At 37.6% G+C, this 21,958-nt stretch overlaps 1 long non-coding RNA gene across 1 annotated transcript in view; it reads right to left on the bottom strand.

Annotated features, from left to right (window-relative positions):
• Nucleotides 1-11,279: 11,279 nt before the first annotated feature.
• LOC310907677 overlaps nt 11,280-21,958 on the bottom strand; it is a 37,965-nt gene continuing 27,286 nt past the window's right edge. Inside the window, exons 3-4 of the long non-coding RNA XR_014589685.1 lie at nt 13,320-13,450; nt 11,280-12,084 (exon numbers count right to left, since the gene is read on the bottom strand). This is a non-coding gene — a long non-coding RNA (uncharacterized lncRNA). The remainder of the gene's footprint in view (nt 12,085-13,319; nt 13,451-21,958) is intronic.

Genomic DNA, 21,958 nt, shown 5'->3' on the forward strand with positions numbered 1-21,958 from the left:
GATGTTCAGGAAACTGGGTGCCTTATTTGTATTACTGAATGCTCGTGAAAGCAGTAGCGCACCCAACAAGACAGCTTGTTCTAGTGATCCCCCTTTTCCACCTCCAGTCAGGCAGGACATGCTGAATGCCCACACAAAGTATTTGAGGGTCCTCTGCTTCTCAGTCTGAATAAAAAATCTGGCACATCTGTAAAGTTTTTGTCAACACAGGTCTTTGTGCTGTTTCCAGGAACCTAAAATACCCAAGACTGGCACTGACATATCTCATGTGTTGTGTCAGCCAGTTTTGACTATCAAGGGATTGCAAAACAAGCATGAAAATTAAACCCGAAACTGCTTCAGTAGGCAACTTGGAGAGACATTCCTCTGCTGTTCCTTTTTTTATTTCTTTGCTTTGAACAGTTGTTACAGTTAATGGCAAATTCCCAACCCCCAGCCTCTCCACCAGATATCTATTATTGGGTCTTTTTTATTTAAAAAAAAAAAGTCTTTATGCTTGTAAAGTTCTGTGTTCAGAGTGCTAGACACAAAACTGATCACCCTACTGTAGTCATACTGTAGTCTACATATTAAATAGCATGACTTCTGTCCTTTAACAATTTCTTTCTGAAACATATGTCTTATGTATTATTTCCCTGTCTTCTCTTTTTTATTTCAATTTTTATTTCCCTTTAATTTCTCCTTTCTGATTACAGTAAAGGGAGGGCAGGAGATTCTGAGCTACTACTTCAGTTTCCATTGTGGGACAGAACCTGTCTGTAAACTGAATCTCCACCATCCTCTTCCCCATGCAGAGAAAAAGTTGTTGTCTAGTGTTTGGGTCTAGTCCTGCCTGTGGGAAGACCTTTGCATTCTTTTCCATGAACCACAGTCCATTGTGAAGGAGTTCAGGGAATGAAAAAAGGCACAGCAATATTTTTATTTTGTTATCTGAAATAGCTCTAAATAAAAAGTAATTATAAATCACCAAAAGCATACTCTAGATTTAGAAATAAAAGATATAGATTCTAAAATAACAATTTATTGCAAACACAATTTTATAACTCTTAAGAATTAAAATAGAGTGTCTTTCCATTATTCCAGCATTCCATTTGATTTAAAAGTGAAACATTATATTGAAAAGGAAATAAATATTTGGTGAAAAAAATGGCTGATACTGAAGCTTGTGATGAAAATAAGTGAACATTAGACTCTGTGGTGTGCAAACTGAATTTCAACTAGCATTTGAGCAGAAGTTCATTCATTAATTAGCCTTGTTTCTGAGAGTACAGCAACCTTCAGTAGTCAGGTTACCTCTGTGAATGATGAGCGTGTAGCCTATACAGAAGTTATCTGAATTAATTGAGATTAATTGCTTGTGAACAGAGTTTAATTCCTTTGAGGCCTCATCAGAATGATGGTTCTTCTGATTTATACCCTTGTAGCAGTGTTATTTATAGAAGGAAGTTCCTCAAAACAAAATCAGAATATTCCTTATTCCTCTGCATGACAGCTTTTCTACTCAGGAATATATGTGTAGTTTCTCTATTTCTCAGAGCCTTAATGTCCTTTATATGAATTCAGAATCATTAAATATAATGAATCATCATAGGATAGCTATCAGCACATGATCTCTGAGGGTGTTGAATTCTCCATGTTAAATATGAGATGTGGGTTGTTTGGGGTTTTCTAAATTATTTTCCATTTATTACAGAATCACAGAACCGTTTAGGTTGGAAAAGACTTCTGAGATCATCGAGTCCAACCTATGACACCAAACACCACCACGTCAACCAGACCATGTGGCTGAGTGTCACATCCACTCTTTCCTTAAACAATATCAGGGATGGTGACTTCACCATCTCTGTGAGAATTTCATTTCAATATCTAATCACCCTTTCTGTGAAAAAATCCTTCTTAATATCCAACATAAATCTCCCCTGGCGCAGCTTAAGACTATGTCCTCTTGCCCTGTTGCTTGTCTGGGAGAAGAGGCTGACTCCCACCCAGCTACAGCCTCCCTCCTGGTGGTTGCAGAGAGTGATAAGGTTGCTCTTGAGCCTCCTCTTCCCCAGACTGAGCACCTTTCAGCTGCTCCTTATCAGGCATGTGCTCCAGACCCTTCACCAGCTTCACTGCCCTTTTCTGGATTTGCCCCAGAGTATTTTCATGCCCTTCTTGAAATGAGAGGGTCACAACAAATCAGAACATGATGAAGATGGGCAAAGGAAAGATTGTGTTATACAGTTTGACTCAAATGGGAAAATCTGGCCAAAAAGCCATGGATCAGAGCAAAGGTGATTCCTAGAGCAGCCATCCATACATGTTCTGTGCAGCTCCCAAATGTTGTAGACCTTTACATCTCTTTTCCTCCACCTTTATATCCAGACAGCTCACTCTTTTATCTTTGCAATGTTTCAGAGTGTTTGTGGAAGGTCACTGGTCTAGTACATTTCCCCTCTTGCCTGTAAACACAACTGTTCAGAAGTGCTACTGCCCTCCTGAATGTTTCAAGACATGACCTCAACTAGCTTTAAGTCAGGCATCTCGAAGCTTTTAGACTTAGTAGAAGAAAGTGCTGTGGGAAAGCTATCCAACTTCTTTTGCAAAGGATGCATCTTCTGTCTCCATCTTTTTTTGCTACTGGGAATTTGAAACATAATGTGGAGACTCTTTTGGAAGTGTGAAGGTTTATCTTGAATTAATAGACACTAAGTATATATAGAAAAGGTAATATACAGAATAGAATCTGGATCTGGAGAAAAACAACAGCATCTGGTAAATCCTTTTCTCAGAGATATGAAATTCTGGGACTCAGTCTGAGGGAAATGTCTAGGATAATAGATGAAAATAGGGTATGTCATTAAAACGTGCCATGCTAGTAAGTGGGTAATTCCTTCAGAGATTGTGTTTGTGTGTGTGTACACCCACCATTCCCTGCCTCTGTATTTTTAATCTCCCAAAGGAGTATAAATACCTTGAAAACTTGAATTTTTTTTTTAGCACGACACATCTTATCAAGACAAAGAAACCTTGAACAAATTAGTTATTTTCATAGAGACATTGAATGATATATGGATGAATCTTTATTTTTAGCTGATCTAACCTCATGAGAGAAGAAAGGCAGAAGAGAACTAAATCCTCTATATTTAACATAATTTAAGGATTGTTTTTGGCACCACTGCAAAGGACTAATCTTTGGTGTGCAAGTGTATGCTAGAGTTTTTTACTGGTATTTAAGTCTGAAACATGGATCTGAAAGGAGTTGCAGTCTTCCTTCTCTTGAAATCAAACCTTTCCCTCAAGGCTGTTCACCCATTCCAAGGTCTTCTGGAGCATGGACATTTGGAAGTTTCCAGTTTTCTAAACCCTTTTCTAATCTGTGGCAATACCTACAAAAGAAGCACATGAATATCAGATAGAGACGAGAGGAGAAGTTCTACTAAATGTCAGGGACCTGGTGCCTGTACCAGAAAATACCATTATTTGCTGTCCTTCCTCTAAAAAAAAAGAGTTTCATACTGCTGGCAGTTTGCAGTATTCTTGCTTTTTTCATAAAACATCTTTATTAAAGAGATCTTAGACTTCAATATCTGTGCACAATCTGAGCATCAAGGCTTTGCAGAGCCAGAGACATAGCAGTCCTAATGTGGTTGCTGTGATCTTCCTCCCCTACCTACTGTGTTACACAGATGGATTCTAATGTAAATGTTTGGTTTGTTTGTATTTTTCAGGAAAGGCACAAGGCTTGAGTGAATGCAATGTATCAGCCTTTTTCAGGCCTAAAAGGAACTCCTTTGAGGTTCAAAGTTTTACTTTCATTTTCTGTATATAATATTTACCTATCTTCTCCAAATGTATCTTTCATTTTCACTTTACTGTACACTCTTGGAGCTACCACTGCAACCTTTTGCAGTTGCCATAATTTTAAAATTTAGAGGGGTACACATCTGGTGGTGGCACAATTCACTAGAGTTTCAAAGGAAATTAGTAGTTGAAAATCCACTATGTAGAAGTCTTTTTCTAGGAAGAAATAAAAGACAGAGTAAAGGTCTCACACACATCTCTACTGTTTGGATTTGGAAATGTCTGAAACTGGACATTTCCCCGATATCTAAGACTTCAAGACCTGCTCTAAACTAAATTAAAAGTTTGATATTTCTCAGTCCATCATGATTATCTCTTGTATCTTTATTTTTATTCATGGAAATGAAATACCTTTGTCCCAATAAATGAATAATATTTTTGTCACCATGATGATAAAGGTGGCTAGATATTTATTCATATGAGTGAAAACGAGATATAATTTTCCCACAGTGGTAAGATAATATTTCTCTTTTGGAATACAGTGAGGTACCCATTGACATGCATCACAGAATGCCCCAGCTGCTTTCACAAAAGAGAAAAAGAATTGCCAGACCTCCAAGTACAGGATAAATAAGCAGTATAAATACAGCAAGAAATAAGAAACAAGTACCAGGCCCTCAGTCTTAATATGTGCTGTCTCCACAAAGTCCCATTTGTGGCCTCAAAAATTATTTCATCTATTTTAGTTTGTTTTTAAAATACAAGCCACAGAGAGAGGAGCTTTCCAGCACTCAAATTAATGTATAGAATACTGCAGTGGTAAAAGAAACTATGCTAGCAATGTGTATGTAAATTTATTTCTGCCTTTGAACTCTGTTTATACATTACTCTTGAACTCAGCTGCTAATATTTAGCACCAATATAGTCCTTGCTTACAACATTTTACTGCCAAGGAGAAAAAAGTAAAGGATTTCCTTTTCTTTGCAAGGGCTTTCAATAAGAGAGGGGGAAAAGCGACTGCTTTTGTTGAACTTTCCTCGCACATAACTTTTTTTCATTAGCTGTAAAATGTCCACATCTGCAGTTAGAAACAAAACTGATATATTTCAGTGATCCGAGGTGATACTATTATAAGGGAAATATCAGCAATTCTGTGATTCAACATGTACTTTCCTTGTAAAGGAAAGCCAAAATGAAAATATTTCTGCATCTGAGTTCAATAAAAATCTCCTAATTTTCAAAGACATATTCTCTTGAATTTGTCAAGAGGAATAGTACAAACTGCATTGCTCAAATGTCACTGCTTTTTGGAGAACAGCAAATTTTTCTAACACCAAGATCAATGTAGTGTAGAGCCTTAATCAATTCATACTGAAATACTTTGAAGTTCTCACACAAAAGCCAGCTGGTGGAAGTGTGTTGTAAAAAGAACTAGCTGAATTATTCATTGCCAATAATCTGAGTTATGGATTTACCCTCCCACTGCCCCACCTCCTTTCCAGGAGTTGTCTGCATTGCAGTCCTCATCTCTGTGAGCATTCGTCAAGTGGTTTGTATTAATGTATTTTTATATGTTCCAAGAGTTGCTGGATCTCTTGAACACTATTATTTACGTTGCTATATTTTGTGACTTACAGTGTGTGAACGCAACACTACATAGTAAATAATTTTATGGTAGTATTTCAGTACACTGATGGGCTGATTGACATTTCCAAACCTAGAGATTGATGAAAAACAGAGCTCTGCTCTTTGGTTGTCTTTGTAAAATGAACTGATACATGGTTACATCTTCTGGCCTGTACTTATCCAGTGCAACTTTAGGCAATAAACTAAGGTTGTTGAGAGGCATGTGCAACATATACAGGCTCTTTTGTCAACTGGGGGTGAACAGCTGGCACTCACAGAGTTTGGGGCAGATCTTCTGTGCAATTACTGCTCTTTGGAAGTGCCTATCTATTTATTATATTGGGAGCATAAAGGGTCTATGGGATAAAATCAGGTTGAAAGGATGGAATTCTCTTGTTTGAAGTTGTCCTTATGTAATAGAGACAGAAGATTATCCAATGCAGCTAACAGATTACTTCTTTCTAAGGTAACCTTTACTGTCACTAAGGAAATATAAGTCTTAGGGAGCAAACCTCCTGGGTAGACCTATGAAACACCTAGATGGCTTATAACCTAAAGGGCATATTTCTCATGGGGGCCTGTGATGGGAACTTAAATAATAAGCCCATATCTATGTATCTATACCAAGGACATCTACATCCATTCAAATAAATTTCTTCTACAGGTCTTGCCCACTCAGATTAACACTGATAAATATTGGCAACATCAGCCCTTTTCCTGTTGCTGGAGAAGAATTTCTATGGATAACACAGAGTCTTCAGTGTCATTGGTATTTACAAAGCATGCCCATTTATTTTTCATAGTTATCAACCCAAAAAGTATAACAAAGAAATATAACGCTACCTACTTGCTCTGCAGGCAGGCTACAACATCAGAGACCTACTTACACATTTCTTACTAAGTCTTCAAGTCATCTCTATTCTCCAAAGAAAGTTTAGGCTAAGTGGATGCTTCAGAGCTCCACTCATATATGCAACAGAAGGGTGATGAAATATCTGAGTGATAAAATTTTTGTGCACTGAGTCACAAATAATTCAGTATAAGCTTCCTGTTAATAAAATTAATTGTGAAATGAAGATAATTCTAGCCATCAAAGTACTAAACAACCTTTGAAACAGCCTTCCAAGAGATTATCAGTGATAAAAATGATGGAGTTTGATAGGTTTATGAACAAGACTACATAATATTGTGTCTGTTTTAAGAAGAGGCTGGACTTCAAATGTTCATTCTCATCCTGTGTTGCTCCTGAAACCGTTGTCGAGTCTTTGAATCATTGCCTGTCAGAAGTTTGAGCAGATTAAAGTAGTACTCTAACCATAAGAAAACTCATGCTAATTCTATTTGGTGTATTCACCTTCAAGAGTGAGCTAGTAGATAAAAGTGTCCAACTGATTGTCATGCAAAAGAGCCACTTTCCTCTGAACACCTATCTGAATCACTTCTGTGCAATGATGCACACATTTTACTACACACTCTCATTCCAGTTTTTCAGGAATTCTCGTCTTGCTTTGGCTTATCAGCATCTGCCTGTTCATTCCTCTTATTATGTATATATTCAGAGAGGCACAAAAATGCTTAGCAATCTACATGCATCTCAGAAAGCTACATATATATAAAGATATCTATATATGTATGGTGGCAAGTCATAAGAACTATTTATTATATGCAGAGTAAACAAAAAAAAAAAAATTAATGCTATTAGTAAAAAACAAAAAATGCAGTTCATAGATATAGTTTCCAGTAAAAGGATCATTCATTGTTTGGAGACAAGATCAAAGCATGACCTTAAGTGACTTCAGGTAATCCTTTTTTCTTTTCAAACTCTTCTTTATTTGCTCAGCATATATATCCCAGTACAGGGCTGATGGAAGGAAAAGAGGGGAAGAGAAAATATTGTTTTATTTTTATATTCGCTATTCTATTCTGTGTTTGGCTGGTATATGACCTTACATTTTAATTTACCAAGTGCAACAACTCCAAGAGTAGAAGTCATCAGCCTGAGATAATGAAAATCTGGAATCACTCTGGCACAAAATTCTTTTAAGAAGTTGGAGTGGTGAACACAGATTTTGCTGGCTTGTGATGTGTCAATCCTTTGCCATCAGGTGAATTTAATAGAGTTCAACACTACTTTTGAGAGATTTGTTTTGGCTTTTCCTATGGAAAGTAGTCATGATGAGGATTATGTCCTTCAGTACAACCACAGTGAAGAACGTGTTCTACCTTTGGCTATGCCTTTGGTTTAAACTTTTCCCTTCACTTTCTCAAAATAAATGGAGCATATGAAAATTCACTAATGGTGTCTTGCTAAATACTGTGGCCAGCTGAGACCTGCCAAAACTTAACTTTGAACTGGGGCTTCCTAGCTATTGGGACAATAATGTTTCTAGGGTTGAGAGAGTGTTAAAAAGTACAAAATGTTCTTGCCCACAACAGGCTGGAGAAAATACAAAATCAGTAGCTTTCATAATATTCCAATCTCTATCTCTCTGACTTTTAATAATATTTAACAGCTTCATTTTTCCATCAGTCTTTACTGACACTAAGGTCAAATTAGTGTGTGTTATGGGTAGAATGCATCAGAATCAAAACTATTTAATTTTATGGCCACCTGATACTAGTAAAGAGGAAATTATATTCAGCTTATGGTTTGGCCAGCTATTCAAAGATTCGGACTATGCTTTCTTTTTGGGGATTTCCTAAAGAAACACTTTCTACTATATTTATCCTTTGGTAATTCTAAGATATTTAAAAAGGGGAAATTTTCCAGTTTAGACAAGGCTGTTTTCAGAAATAAATATTTCAGCGTCACTATTTACAGCTGGATTGAAAAAATGGGATTTGGGGGTCAGGGTGGTCCTTGGAGAGAGTTTGCTTCTCACAGAGGATGATGCAGCAGAAATGTGACCCCCACCTTGCACAGGGGCTCTCTGAGATCTGCTTTAATTGATGAGGAGAGTATTTTTAACAATGTTTGCCTTAACCCTGTCCAGTAGTAAATGTATTCTCACTAGCCTTGAAAATTTTGCTGCTTTAACAGCCTGAGGCAAACTTGTTACTGTCTGGTGACTTGAGCTCTTCCTGGCAGCTTGCCTCCGCCAAGGAGGACTTATTAACTTATTACCCTGCACTGAAGTCACAGCTGATATGTACAAGGCAGTGGCTTTCATATATCTGCCTTATGAAATAAATCCCTTTCACTTTCTAAGTACATATTTCTGTAGCTGATATGACAACTTTAACCACAGTTATTTTCATTTTTCCTTTAGAGACGTGGGAATGTGTACACAAATACTGCTACAGTATGCTTGAAATGTATTCATAAAGCATCATAGAGAAAAGATGATTCAACAATGCTGGAAAAGAAAGTTACAAGTGACAATGTGAAACAAACTTCTACAGACTAAGGCAACTTTTAGGTATTAAATAAAATTTCAGGTTTTTTTATCCAAGAACATTATTTATCCTAATCTCAGCGAGCAAAGTAAAACAACCAACAATATTTGGTTGCTATAAACCTTTTCTTGTTTCATCAAGATGGAAATTGAGAATGAGGTTAGGACACCCCAGATATTGTATATGCACTGTGGGCTCTATGGGACACAGCTCTTGCAGCTCTGGGGTGTACAAGGCTCTCTGTAGGACTGAGGTGTGCTTGGAATAGCAGAAAGCTGTTATAATAAAACTGAGCTTCTCAGCAGAGAACCTGAGTTCAGAGAACCATTTATATATTCCCCACTACTGATATATATTCTACATTTTGCACAGACAGTGTGGCCCAAGCCACATGTTTCAAAATAATTTTGAAAAAGCCCACAAGATTGCAGTAAAAGCTGTAAGATTCAATTAGGAAACTTTAATACATTTGCTTTTGAAGTATTTAAGACAGAAAAGTGTTAATCATAGTGGGATGTGTAACAAAGTTCAATGAATTTGCCACAACCACTGAAAAAAGAATAGATCTGATGAGGATAAGTGACATGAACACAAAATTTAGTAGATCTCCAAATAAACAACCTGACTATCTACATTCTGCTTCCAAAAGTGTCCAGCTGCAAACTAGCCGATTACAAAGTATTTCTATTTTCCTAGATAGATTACAGAGTGTCTGCTGATACCTTTGCTATTTTTTTTTTCATTAGATTTCTGTGGTGGTTTCCTCGCTATATTTTCTCTTTCATTAAGGGCTCTTATTGCCTCTACTTTTTTGTTCCACCCATAGTTTCTTACACAAGTTTATCAGCTTGCTCTTCTGTTATATTTTCTGCTGAATATTTTATAGCACACTGTTTTGACATATAAAAATAGCACTTTTAACATATAAAAAATAACCTGCATTAAGTCTATCATTCCTTCGAGGAGAAGGGAAAAATCAGAAATCCCTGCTGATCTAGTTAAATATCATCTGCTGATAGTCCTGTTCTTAACACAACATGCTTTATTGAATTTGGGGTGTAAACCAAGCAAACGCAAAACCTCAACACTATGAGCTATTTTTTCAGATATGTGAGATACAAACACATAAAAGGCAAGACTACCCATGGCCTTATTTGCATTCTTCTCCTTTATTTTAATTTGAAGATATTAAAAATAGATCTCTAGATGTATATATTGTGCCTGTATTATTCAGTAGTTTCTTTGCATCGATTTATATCACAAATGTGTTTTGCAAAAAGATTTAACAAAAGAATGTAGTTCTAGACTTTAATTTGAGCAGAGCACATGAGGAATCATTAGGAAATGAGAAAAAGAAAAGAGAAAAGAGAAGAGAATTACTTGGCACTAGGCTGGGCCAGTAAAAGATGCAATTTCATTGATTGGCCTCCAGGGTACTATGAACAAAAAAACAAATTTAGCTAAAACTCTCCCTGTGTAGCCATATATATATACCATTTCATCTCTTAGTGATATTGAACTGCATTATACTATCTGCCTTCTATTTTCTCTTCAATTTTAGTGAGAATATGAAGCACATCATGTCTCATAATGGTGATAATGACAGATAGAGCTCTGAAAGTAATTGTATCCTTGAGATGAGATACCCAAAGGTAGGATTTGAAGAAGTGGTAAGAGCCTGAAACAAACCTAATACCGTGTCTTTTAAATTATTCTCTCATGGCCTCAGATCTTGTTAATACAACAGGAAATATCCCATCATATGGTGGAAGCTAAATCCTCTGCTGCTGTGTTTAGTCCTTAATTTTCTTGCAACATGAATTGTAAGACAACTGTGTTGTCTCTATGGACATATGAATAGCTTAAGCATGAGTGTGAGCCTGGAGTTCACAAGTGTGAGTTGTGCTCTAGATGCACCTTCAGGGCACTGCAGACAGGATCCTTCCCTCTTTTAAGGCCTTGAGTCTTCAGCAGTACTCTACAGAGATTTCTTTGCAGAAAGGGCATCTACAGCATTTCTAGACTTTCCAACCTTCACAGGACAAGGTTTGTTTCCAGCATCATATTTGCTTCTTTGGGGGGATTAAACACAAAAGGAATTAGAACCTCATCTAGAAGACAGGACCAGATCACTGAAACAGTGCTTGAAATATTTAACAATGAACTTTATTTGCATTCATTGAAAATGGAGCATAAATCACAATCAGGGCTTTCCATAGTTGATGCACATGGGTTAGCAGGGTATTGCACAGATGGGAGCACACATCTCTCCCTGGTACAGTGGTTTAAGCTCTCAGTGGGGAAAAAGAGAAATTAAACAACAAAAAACTGAACTAACTGGAGCAGGTACTGGAAACTAAGCTAAAACAAGGCTGTTCTGGCAGCCCATATGGGTGTTAGGAGAGGCATTGTGAGAGTATTTTCCTCTGTTCCCTTCCCCAAACTTTAATTAATCAATAAAGAAACAGGACCAGGCACTCCATACAAGGTCCCCCACAGTAGCCAAGGTGAGAAAGCAGGAGCAGGCTCTGTGCTATTGTATGCAGTGAGGAAAGAGAACATCACCATCCTACACAACTGAGCAAGCCCAGCTCCTGAACACTCCAGCCAGCCTCTCACCTCCCATTGCCAAGCTGGCCCTAAGAAGCAAAGCCTCCTGGCTCACACCCTGAGCTGCCTGCCTGCTGCTGGATCCTCCTGAACAGGCAGTGGGAACAGGCAGGGTTGTCTGGACCAGACTGCAGTAGGTGGTGGACAGCAGTATGTTTAGTTCTTGTCTCTGCTCTGGCCAGGAGAAGGTGAGTTTCCTTCCCACAGCAGCGTCTTCAGGCACTTAGCTGGTCCCTGTCTTCATCAGCAGAGTGAGCCTAATGAATTCTCATGGGTTTGGCAGCTCCTTAGCTAAGGCTCTCTGCCTTGGGTACTGCCTGAACAGGAGGGTGTGGGTTGCCCCTTTATTCTGGCATGGTTCAAACAACAATTTCCATTTAACAGGAGAATTAGTCAAGAAATAATGCAAATAAATAAGTCAATCACTTGTGCCTCTTGAAGTCAGTTCTGAAGGAGAAGGTGGAGCTATTCCATTATCTGACTTTTGCCACATTGAAGATGGATTAAATTTGAGGAAGTGAGGTTAGAGAGACATGTTTGTTCTGAGTGCAGTGATATTTGTGATGCCCCACTCAAAGAGATTATTAATGCATTATTAATCTAGATACATTATGCTGATTTGTTGCTCTCTTTTCTTTAGTTGTGCACATTTTGTGGGCTGTCTACCTAAAAAGAGAAAAACAAATGAAAATTCTATTGAAAATACAAAGAGCTCTTAGTTAAACATTGTTATGTTGTAGCAAACATAATTTTTGAAACCCATACTCTATAATAGAATCCCAGGGATTAAGAAAAAAATGTCAGAATAATGGTACAAGAAATTAAATGTCTGTCCACTTAACTCATTAAAAGGAAACATTAATACTCTCAAGACAAAAACCTTTTAGATCTTGCACATAAACCAAAGATATTTGTAGTCCCCTCTAGTTCAGTTAAAGGCTAATCTCTTTTAAATCCTCACTCTTGTCCATTTTTTACTGAGGCAGTAAAAATCTGATTATTAACAAAGGTGATGGAGTGCTTTGGCAACGAGCTGCTGTAGCTCCATGTCAAGCAGAAAAGGAACTGACTGAAAAGGCTCTGAGGAATACAAGGAGAAACCCCTACTCGCATGAACACCTGACAATATTCAAAGTACTTCTCAAAAAGACAGATGGTTAAGGGAAAAACTCCACCATAGTGATGTAACAACAAAGAGGAGACCTAATAAGAAAATGTCTGAAGTCGTCCATATGGGTGGAGAAAATGAACAGCATTCAAATGGAAATACAAGGAGCAAGAAATTTTCCAACAAAAAACCTTGTTGGAGCTAAGGCAGCTGGAGTCAGTTGAGCTCTCCTGAGGAGAGAGGAGAATGAGTCCCCTTGGTGAGGTGGGGTAAAACCAAAGAGTTCAAGCAAAGGTTATGACAACTCTTGGACACAGTGTCTCAGGATGCAGCCCGTGTTTGAGAAGTGTGCAGCTCAGCATGGGACACAGAGAGGCAAGAGATTCTGCCCTGAGCTGCTTTGGTCTTCAGCTGACCGAGTGAACTCACCCTGTCTTTCATCACACGGAGCTCTCTGAGCCTGGATCCCGCAGGCTTTTATATTGGCTCTGGGTTAACTGAGAGCAGACAAAGGCTTTATCTAAAAGCTACACCGACACTTCCCCATTGCGCCTTTGGGCTTGCCTCCTATTCCTCCACCACAATGGTCCTCTCCCTCCAGAGTCCAAGGGGATGACAGTGCCAGAAAGGAAAATAAGGGGATGTTAGATACCTGATGACAGTATTAACCCCACAGCATTAGGGGAGGGAGGAGAACAAGCTGTGAGATGATCCCCCTAGGGTGAGTCACAGCAGGAACAAGAAACTCTAACAGAGGATACTGCATGATTCTTTCTGTGGTGGGGTAACTTACAGGTATTGTAAATGACAAGTTTCCTTCACTCCAAAATGAGGTTTTGATTCCCACTCTACAGGATCCAGAATGATGGGCTTGAAGGAGAGGATAAAATTTCATCTAGCTCACTGGTCCACTGAGAGTTCTACCTGCCAAGGAATGAGAAAATCCAGTTATTCTTTCATAGGAATCTGCATCATTATGCTGTTTTGATATGAAACAGGTTGTAAGTATGCAAGGCTGCCAAATTTACTACAGAATTACTCTTGATTTCTCTCAATGGAGACCACTTTCCCAAATGAGAACCTTGCAATTACTATGATATAAGCAGAAACAATCAAATTCTGCTGTGTTTACACATCACAAAATGTCACTGCAGTGGTAAAAATACATTGCAATCTAAGTAATTATTAATTTTCATCATTGCATGGGCTGCAATATTTTATGTGTTACATCCCATTTGCACAAATATTGCTGGAAAAATTAGATTTGAATCTTAACATCAGAGTACTATTTTCTTTGTCTCTGTAATTCTTGGAGCATGGAGGTTGCTAATTCACACTGTTGTGCATCTTTTTTGATAGCAGAGAGGCTCATTCATGTCACTGTCTTGTCTTGAATTTAAATTTAGATTGCTTATATGTGTTCATATTTTCAATTTATATTATTAGATCCACTCCTGCTCTATTCTTTGCTCATTAGGGACCTCTGAACACCAGCTTGAGGAAGTTCTGCTAAATGAATCTCATGTCCTTTGCAAGAGCTCTGTGAATGACATGTGTAATTATCGACAATTAACAAGATGCTAATTATACCTTCAAATTATAATCCTACTGAGCAAAATAAAAATCCTTTATGGAAGAAAAAAATGTTAAAGGCACAACATTATATTAAACCAAATGACAAAAAGTTTGGCAACTTCCAACGGTATAAATCAAACAAACTGCTGAACACATTGTGCAGCTTGCCAAAATGGCTCTCTGCCAATTAGCTTTTCCTTGCATATTCAATAACCTGGGGGAGGGGAGTGGGCAGAAACGGAAGGAGGAAGAGAATTTCACTGGTGTGTCACTGCTCAGTCAGTAAAAAGAAGTCCGAAAAGCTGTAACTGTTTAAACATTGCAGTGTGTGTTGTCTTACAGTTCCATCAAATTGACAGAAGGGGTTTGTCTGAAGGGTTTGAAGCCACAGCCACTTTAGCAAATCCTATGTTTGCAAGAAAAGTAACAAGAAAAAGCTTCCCTGTGAACACATCTTGGATCCAGTCTTGTAAATGCACACAATGCATTTGTTGCTTTTTTTTTTCAGCAGTTGGCATAGGCAGTTTTGGGTCTTTATCTGCACCAAAGATGGAAACTTTTGCAAAAGTAATGCAGCTAGAATTAAAACTCTAAGTTCACATGCTCTCAATTTTCATTAGTTATGTTTACCTCTGCTGCAATTTAGCCTAAGTATCTTGTTCCTCAGTCATCCTGATTCAAGGCAGTCCTCAAGGACTTGCTCAGTTCCGTTATCAGACACAAAATGCTCACAAAATAAAAAAAAAAAAAAATATGTGTCCAATCTCTTGAAAACTTAAAAAAAATCACCCAAAAAACCCGAAAGCAAACAATGAAAATACCAACCCCCCTTCCCCCCCAAAAAAGGAAAAACCAGCAAAAAATGACATTGGTTTTGTATTTTTTATAAAAGGGCATTTCTACTACAGGGTAAAACAGAGATTTCAGGTACAGTGACAATTCTCTAGCATGCCTGGGTTTTGTAATATGGCAAAAGTTGTGATGAAACTTAAAGAGCCAAAAATTAATTTCAAGAATTTTTTCCAATAGGGTAGAATTATCAACCGTCTGCCCTGCAAGTTTGTGTGCAATTTTGGGCAATAAATGTCGGAGAGGGAGAGGACAGACTTTGCTGTCTATATCACTGTTCTTCTGCAAACACATAGTGGGACACAGCTTGGGTTTTGTGGATTTTTTTGTTTTGCTTTGTTTTCCTATGGGCAATTTCCAAAAAGCAGGAATTGTTTTCCGTCACTCACTGAGGTGTATTAGGTGAACTGGTTGGCCAAAGTAGTGGTTGGGATACGTGCCATGTGGCTTCTGGAACTGTTTTCAGGTAATGAAGAGTGATCTGCAAACACTCCAAGTGAACCCTTTGCAAGCATCTGACAGGCTGGAATTCACACACAGCTGATTTGCCAGCCTCCTTAAAAAGGTTCATTAAAAAGCCAATTTGTTTCCAACAAGTACCCTATCCAACTGAAATTCTGAAATTCAGAAAGCCTTGAAAATTTTTAACTCTATTCTTCCTTTGACTAAGAGGACTTTCCAATCCAATGTCTAATTTATTTTAACTATTTAAAAAAACTCTGCCTGCTTTTCTACTGTGTAAAAAGTTACAACAAGTTTTTTTTTTTTTCTTAACTGAAAGTAGAAACTACTCAGAAATTACTTCAGAAGACATGCCATCAGGAAAGCAATAGGAAGTTGGATGACAGCATTTGTCATATTCCATCTGTACTTAACTTTTCATAACCTATCTTATCTAAACATGGGAAGGGAAGACATTGTTTAATTTAGGCCTCATACTACAACCATTTAATAGTCATTAATTACTTTCTTCTCTATGAGAACACAGGGAAAAGCAGACTCATAATTAATCTAGATTTAAATATCCAAGAAAAAAAGGCATCCTGATCTGCCAGGACTGTATGCAGCACAGTAAAGAAGAATCCTATTTCCCTGCAAACTTCCCCTAGAAACAGAAGGGGCTGATGACTGATGGTTGGCAGCCAGACTCTTTTCTGTACCACCCCACACAAGAACTTCTCTAAAACATCTTTAGTGTCTATTCTTTTTAAATCACTGTATACATCAATGTAGCTTCTCAAAATATGCTAAACTCTCCTGTGTTACTTATCTAGTTTGTTTGTTTGTTGTTAGATTATCGGTCTATTTTTACGTGGTATGCCTGGATTGATAATGCAGGATACCGTGTTGCTACGGCTTTACAGACCTGTAAGAGAAAGAAGTATCCTCTCTTGACTTATGAGACTGTGCCTCTAAATATTTGACAAAGAGCAAATGCTCCTGCATCCTCTAAGTAGACAGAGAATGATTTTGCCTTCTAGACAGAACTGGTCAGTGTATGAAGATGCTGAGGTGTTTTTGCAAAGAAAAAATGCCTTCCAGAAAGTCAAGTGTTCCCAGATGGCCTGATAGCAAGCAAGTGCTATGAGCTCCTTAATCTCTTCTTCAAGAATTACCTTAGGAAGACCTATCAAAACCAGGACATTTAGAGTAGTACCTTCCATACACAGGAAGTCTGAAAGCTTTAAATAATCTTTCCAAAAGAGGAGGAGGAAGCATAGGAAAGTAAAAAGTATGAAAGGGTTAAAATGTCAGAAAAAATTACTAACATGAATTTGTAAAGTTACTCAACTGAAACGAAATAAGTTTATTCATAAATTCTATTTACAGAAAAAGGAAGCGTATATTTTTCCCCCCTAAAAAGGAAATAAAACTGATATAAGAACATAAAAAAACCTTATTTGGTTAATTTAAGGAATTTCAGAAGAACAAGAAGGAAGAATGAACAGATAGCTACATACAATATAATAATTGGGCAAGACATAAATCAAATTAAAATATTAGACAGAAAATTTAAAAAAAAAGAAATGACATAATCCTGCTGTACTACAACAACAAAAAATCCCACTTCAACAAACTCCATCTACTAACAGAACAAAAATTATATTATGAGGAAGATTCATAGAAATAACATGAAGTAATAGCATGAACCAGGACAGCTTTAGTTATACTACATAAAATGACGGGATACAATGCAGTGCAGTCTCATGGCAAACAGCCTCCTGGGCTGTGCTGGGTCATTGCCTGCAGGTGAGGGAGGTAATCCTCCCCTTCTGCTCAGCATTGGTGAGACACACCTGGAGTACTGGCCCAGTTCTGGGCTTCCCAGTACAAGAGAGGCATGAACATACAGAAGAGAACCCAGCAAAGGGCCACTACACTTCTGGAAGGATTGAAACATATCTCCTGTGAGGAAAGGCTGAGAAAACAGGGACTATTCATCCTGGAGAAGAGATAGCTCCGGAAGGACCTTGTGGTGTGATGGAATGATGGTGGGGAGTAAAGAACAAAGAACCAGAGTCCTCTTCCTCTCCTGGCAGTCACTGATGGGACAAGAGGCAACATGTAAAAACTGAAGTACAGGAATGTTTATAAATTTTTTTTAACTGAAAGTCTGGACAAATGCTGGAAGATGTTGCCAAAAGATATTCTGGAGCATTCATCCTAGGATATATTAAAAATATGTCTGGACATGGCTGGCTATTAGCAACTTGCTTTAGGTGACTTTGCATGAAGAGAGGGATTGGATTAGATGATCTCCAGGGATGCCTTCCTACATTAGCCATGCTGTGATTCTGTGATTGTGAGTTGAAAATGAGAAGGACTTAAAGAGGACAAAGTCCTACTAGGTCGGCTTGTCTTTTCATGTGTACGTAGGTGAGTTTACCTAAAGGGTAATCAACTGAAAGGGACTTTAACAAGTTTCTTGCTTTTGTGGAGCCTTTCCATTCACAGAACTGTGAGATAACAGACTAGAAATTAACACAGCCAGTTTTCATAAATTTGAAAAACCAGATACCTGCTTGTGGTGGGTTGGGCAGATTGAATTTCTTTTCAGATATTGTAGTCAAAAACTACCATGAAAACTAATAGTATGCTACTGTTAATCTTGACAAGACACAAGCAGCAGGAGAAAGAGAAAAAGAAACAAGAAAACATAGACTCGTGGCGAATCCAAAAGTGTAGATGAGTGATAGAAAAAATCAAACTGCTCTTTTTGGCTCAGAGTAACCCTTTGTATTCATTTGAAAAAAGCTGGAGAAAAGGAAGGTTTGTGATAATTCAAAGTCCATACAGGTAGGTGACTAATCCACCTATCTACCTTATCAAGACAGAAAAACAGGTGTACCCTCTTTAATGCCAGCTTGCAAGCACTGTATGCAAACAAGGAAGGCTTTATTTATGAAAGGGCAATATAGTCATAACTTGAGATAACCAGGTCTAATCCAGTAATTTTAAAAGCAATCTTTCTAACCTTTCTTCATCACTGTGAGAACCTATCTTCAAAACAGTTCTATCACTGCATCTTATTACCTGCCCAGTGAACATCTTTCACCGGCAGGAGGACAAGGACATTTGGTTGATGTGAAACTGTTTGGTAAACCAGACTCACCATTCTCATCTATGATGGATGTATTTAATAGAATATTTCTTTATTTTATGTGTTGTGTTTCTCATCATAAAAGTGATATATTCACAGTCATTTTAGTAATTAATGACTGCTCTTTCCTTGTCTGTGGAAACTCAGTTTTTTCTGCTCAACAGTAACTCCTGAGGTTCCATGTGAGGAACACTAGTTGGCAGATTATGCCAAGTAAGCAGTCTGGCATCCCACCTCTTATTTGAAGCAGACAGCTTCTCCTTCTCTGGTTTGATCTGGATTTTGGGGAATGCTTGGGTGGAATTTGCTCCAGCTCCTCCTTGCAATCTTGCAGCAGGATTAAGCATGTCATTCTCCTAGGCTCAGTTCTGTAAACACTTATGCATCTGTTTAACACTTGTGAGAAGTTCCACTGAGACCCACAAGTCAAGTCAAAGTGACAGAGGATCAGGGTGTAATTTAGAAGAGGAGTGCATAAAATGGCTGTTTAGATCCCCATCTATTTTAACAGGGGTAGGTGTCGATTTATGCTTCTTCTGAGTGGTCTTGTGAATTCTTCTCTCCATTCCAGGACTTTAGGTGCTAAATTAAACACAGAATATTTTCCTCTTTTACACTCAGAGCTATATTAACTAGCTTGCATAAACAACTAATTAAGCTAACTGAACTCAGTAGCTGACTTTTCTATACAGGGAAGTAACTGGTAAATTCAAAATAGAAAGAGAGAAATCCTAATTTTCTAGTTTTTGAAAGAATATTTCACCCTCAAACAAAGGAATGGTTCAGTGGAAAATAGCCAGACTACTTACTCAGTCATATGAACTTCTGCAGTGACTGCTGTGTAATCTAGTGCTGGCTGAACCAGGAAAAAGTGTTGACCACTAAGAATCAGATACCAATTATCTCTATATGCAAACACCACATGTAACATTCCTCTATCTTGGCATCTTTTTCTCTCCCTTTGCAAACAGTGTTTCTCCTCACTGCTCATTCATTTCCGCATGCACACACCCACCCACACGTATTTTTCCATGTGTATGTGCACCAATGGCCAGGCCTGCCTGGACTTCTAGTTCAGCAGTGCCATCTTCATCTCACAGAATTCACTCTGAAGCCTTCACCAGTGGACTATTCTGGCACTACATTTAATTAGCACAGAATCAAGAGAAAATACAGAAAGAAATGTCAGATCAAGTAATACAACGAAGAAATATTGTCTCCAGATGTAAAAGAAATTCTGAACCTGATGAGTTGAATTCAATACCAAAAAAAAAAAAAAAAAAAAAAAAAAAAAAAGTAAAGAAAAATTGGGAAAATAGTAATAGATAGTAACTTTTTTGTAAAGAATAACAAGGAAGATAAAAGGAAATACTTTGAAAATACAAAAATACGTAAATAACATAGGTGAGGGCAACATATTTCTTAGCATATGAGCAATTTTATATAGCACCAAAGCTACTGGCATAATTTAAATTATTTCTGAAATGTCCAAGGCGATGAAGGAAACTTAATATACTGGAATACTGAAAAAAAATAGAAGCAGACTGTTAAATAAACTTTGCAATGTACATATACACTCGCAGTCTCATCTGTTCTACTTAAAAACATCCTTTCATCTCTAACAAGAAATACCTATGTAGTTTCTCAAATTTCTCAAAATGCTATTCAAATACACCCACTTTGAAGTTTGCTCTAGCCAAGTGAAGACAGCTAATAACTTAGCCACCAGAAAGATAAACATGAGGTCAGAACAAAGAGTGTACATTTTTTTAAAGGAAGTGAATATGAAGCTTGTACAAAGTTATAGGCTGAAATTAAAGGCTTTTTATTATCAAGCTGAGGGACCTGAAAATAGCTGTGGGTACTGTAATGTTTAGGTGGTAAGATGTGTAAACTGAGGTTGGTTAATGCTGGCTCCACAAGTGGTTTCCTTGATTTGAGATGATTGCGCTGATGGGAAGTGCACTCGAGCAACCTAACTGTAAATGCAGAATTTGGGGGGATTTTGGGGTTTCTCAAGGCTATTTTTCCTTCTTTTAAGTCTAGAGAAAGTATTTCTCATGTCTCAATTTTTAAGCTCCTGATTTCCACATGAAGCCTTCCTGTACGCCCACTGTGTTCCTTCCCCTTCTACTTGAAGTTACATCCCTTTCCCCTCTGCCTTGAGCAGTTTCCTTTCCTCATAAACTGCTCCTTTGACAGCATCCCTCTCTATTGTCATGCTTCACCTTTCTCTGTGTAACTTCTATCCACTAAAAGTATGCAGAGCTCCACATGGTCTTTCCTTGATGGCTCTATTCCACCACTGTAGATGTCAGAAAATACAGAATGACAGATAGAATTTGGGTGTTAGAGAATGGGCAGAGAGAGTAAGAAGCCTGAAAAAGAAAGTAGCAGCATGAAAAGTAGAAGGTGGCAACGGGAGCAGACCTTTAGCCGGTATGAAACTATCAGTTTGTAGAAAAGGTTTCTTCCGTGTGCAAAATACTCCTGCCACCACACAGTTATCAAAAATAATTTTTTCAAGAAAAAAAAAAAAAAATTATTCATGAATACTTAATTGCTCTACCACACCATCCACTTGAGGGCATGGTCTAGGATGAAGAAAAATTAGGCAGTCTTTTATTAGAGCATTGACCACAAACCACCCTTTCCAGCTTTCAAATCTTCAAAGAATTCTAATATTTTACTCATCAAAGTGATTTCCAGGCTATACTTTACTGCACTTATTTCAATTACAGTCAATCCTAGTAACCTCAGCCTGCCAAGGATTAATACTCAATTACTTACATATTGTTTACATTGATAAAATGCCTGTTACTGTATTTCCTCAATAAACAGAAGAAAAAATGGCTTTTGGGAGGTTGCCTTATTCTGTCAAGTCAATATAAATGTGGGATATTTTAAGGCTGTTTATACTTGATATCATCTTTGCTATAGGAGATATGTCTTAGTCCTATTTTTAGTGAGGTTTACACTTTAATCTTAAGTACTTTAAAAACATGCTACTGGAAGTTATCTGGCAGCTTGTACATCACCATCTATTATTAAAACATAATATAATTTTCTGTTCAGAATAACTTGTTTTCTTAACAAAATGTCTCAAGAATGCTTATTCTCATTATTTCAAACACATACAGTAAAGTTATGTATGTTTAGAGCCTTAACAGGTTCTTGTTGAGTCAAACATTTCTAGAAAGGAGAGTGATCCTGAAGACACATCCAATGTTTAAGTGGTGTACCAGAAGCGCCTTCGTAATTAAATCTCTTCATTCTTTAATCAATATTCCTGTCAATCTCTGGAAGCTCTTCTGTAATAATAAAAAATAGAAAACAGGTAAATGTTTAAAGATAGTTTTTCTGGAAGTGTAAAATAGGGCTATGATAAACCTGGTTTAAGGGTGAAT

This window comes from Zosterops lateralis, assembly GCF_965231275.1.
Source record: "Zosterops lateralis genome assembly, chromosome: 3".
NCBI classification, from domain to species: domain Eukaryota; kingdom Metazoa; phylum Chordata; class Aves; order Passeriformes; family Zosteropidae; genus Zosterops; species Zosterops lateralis.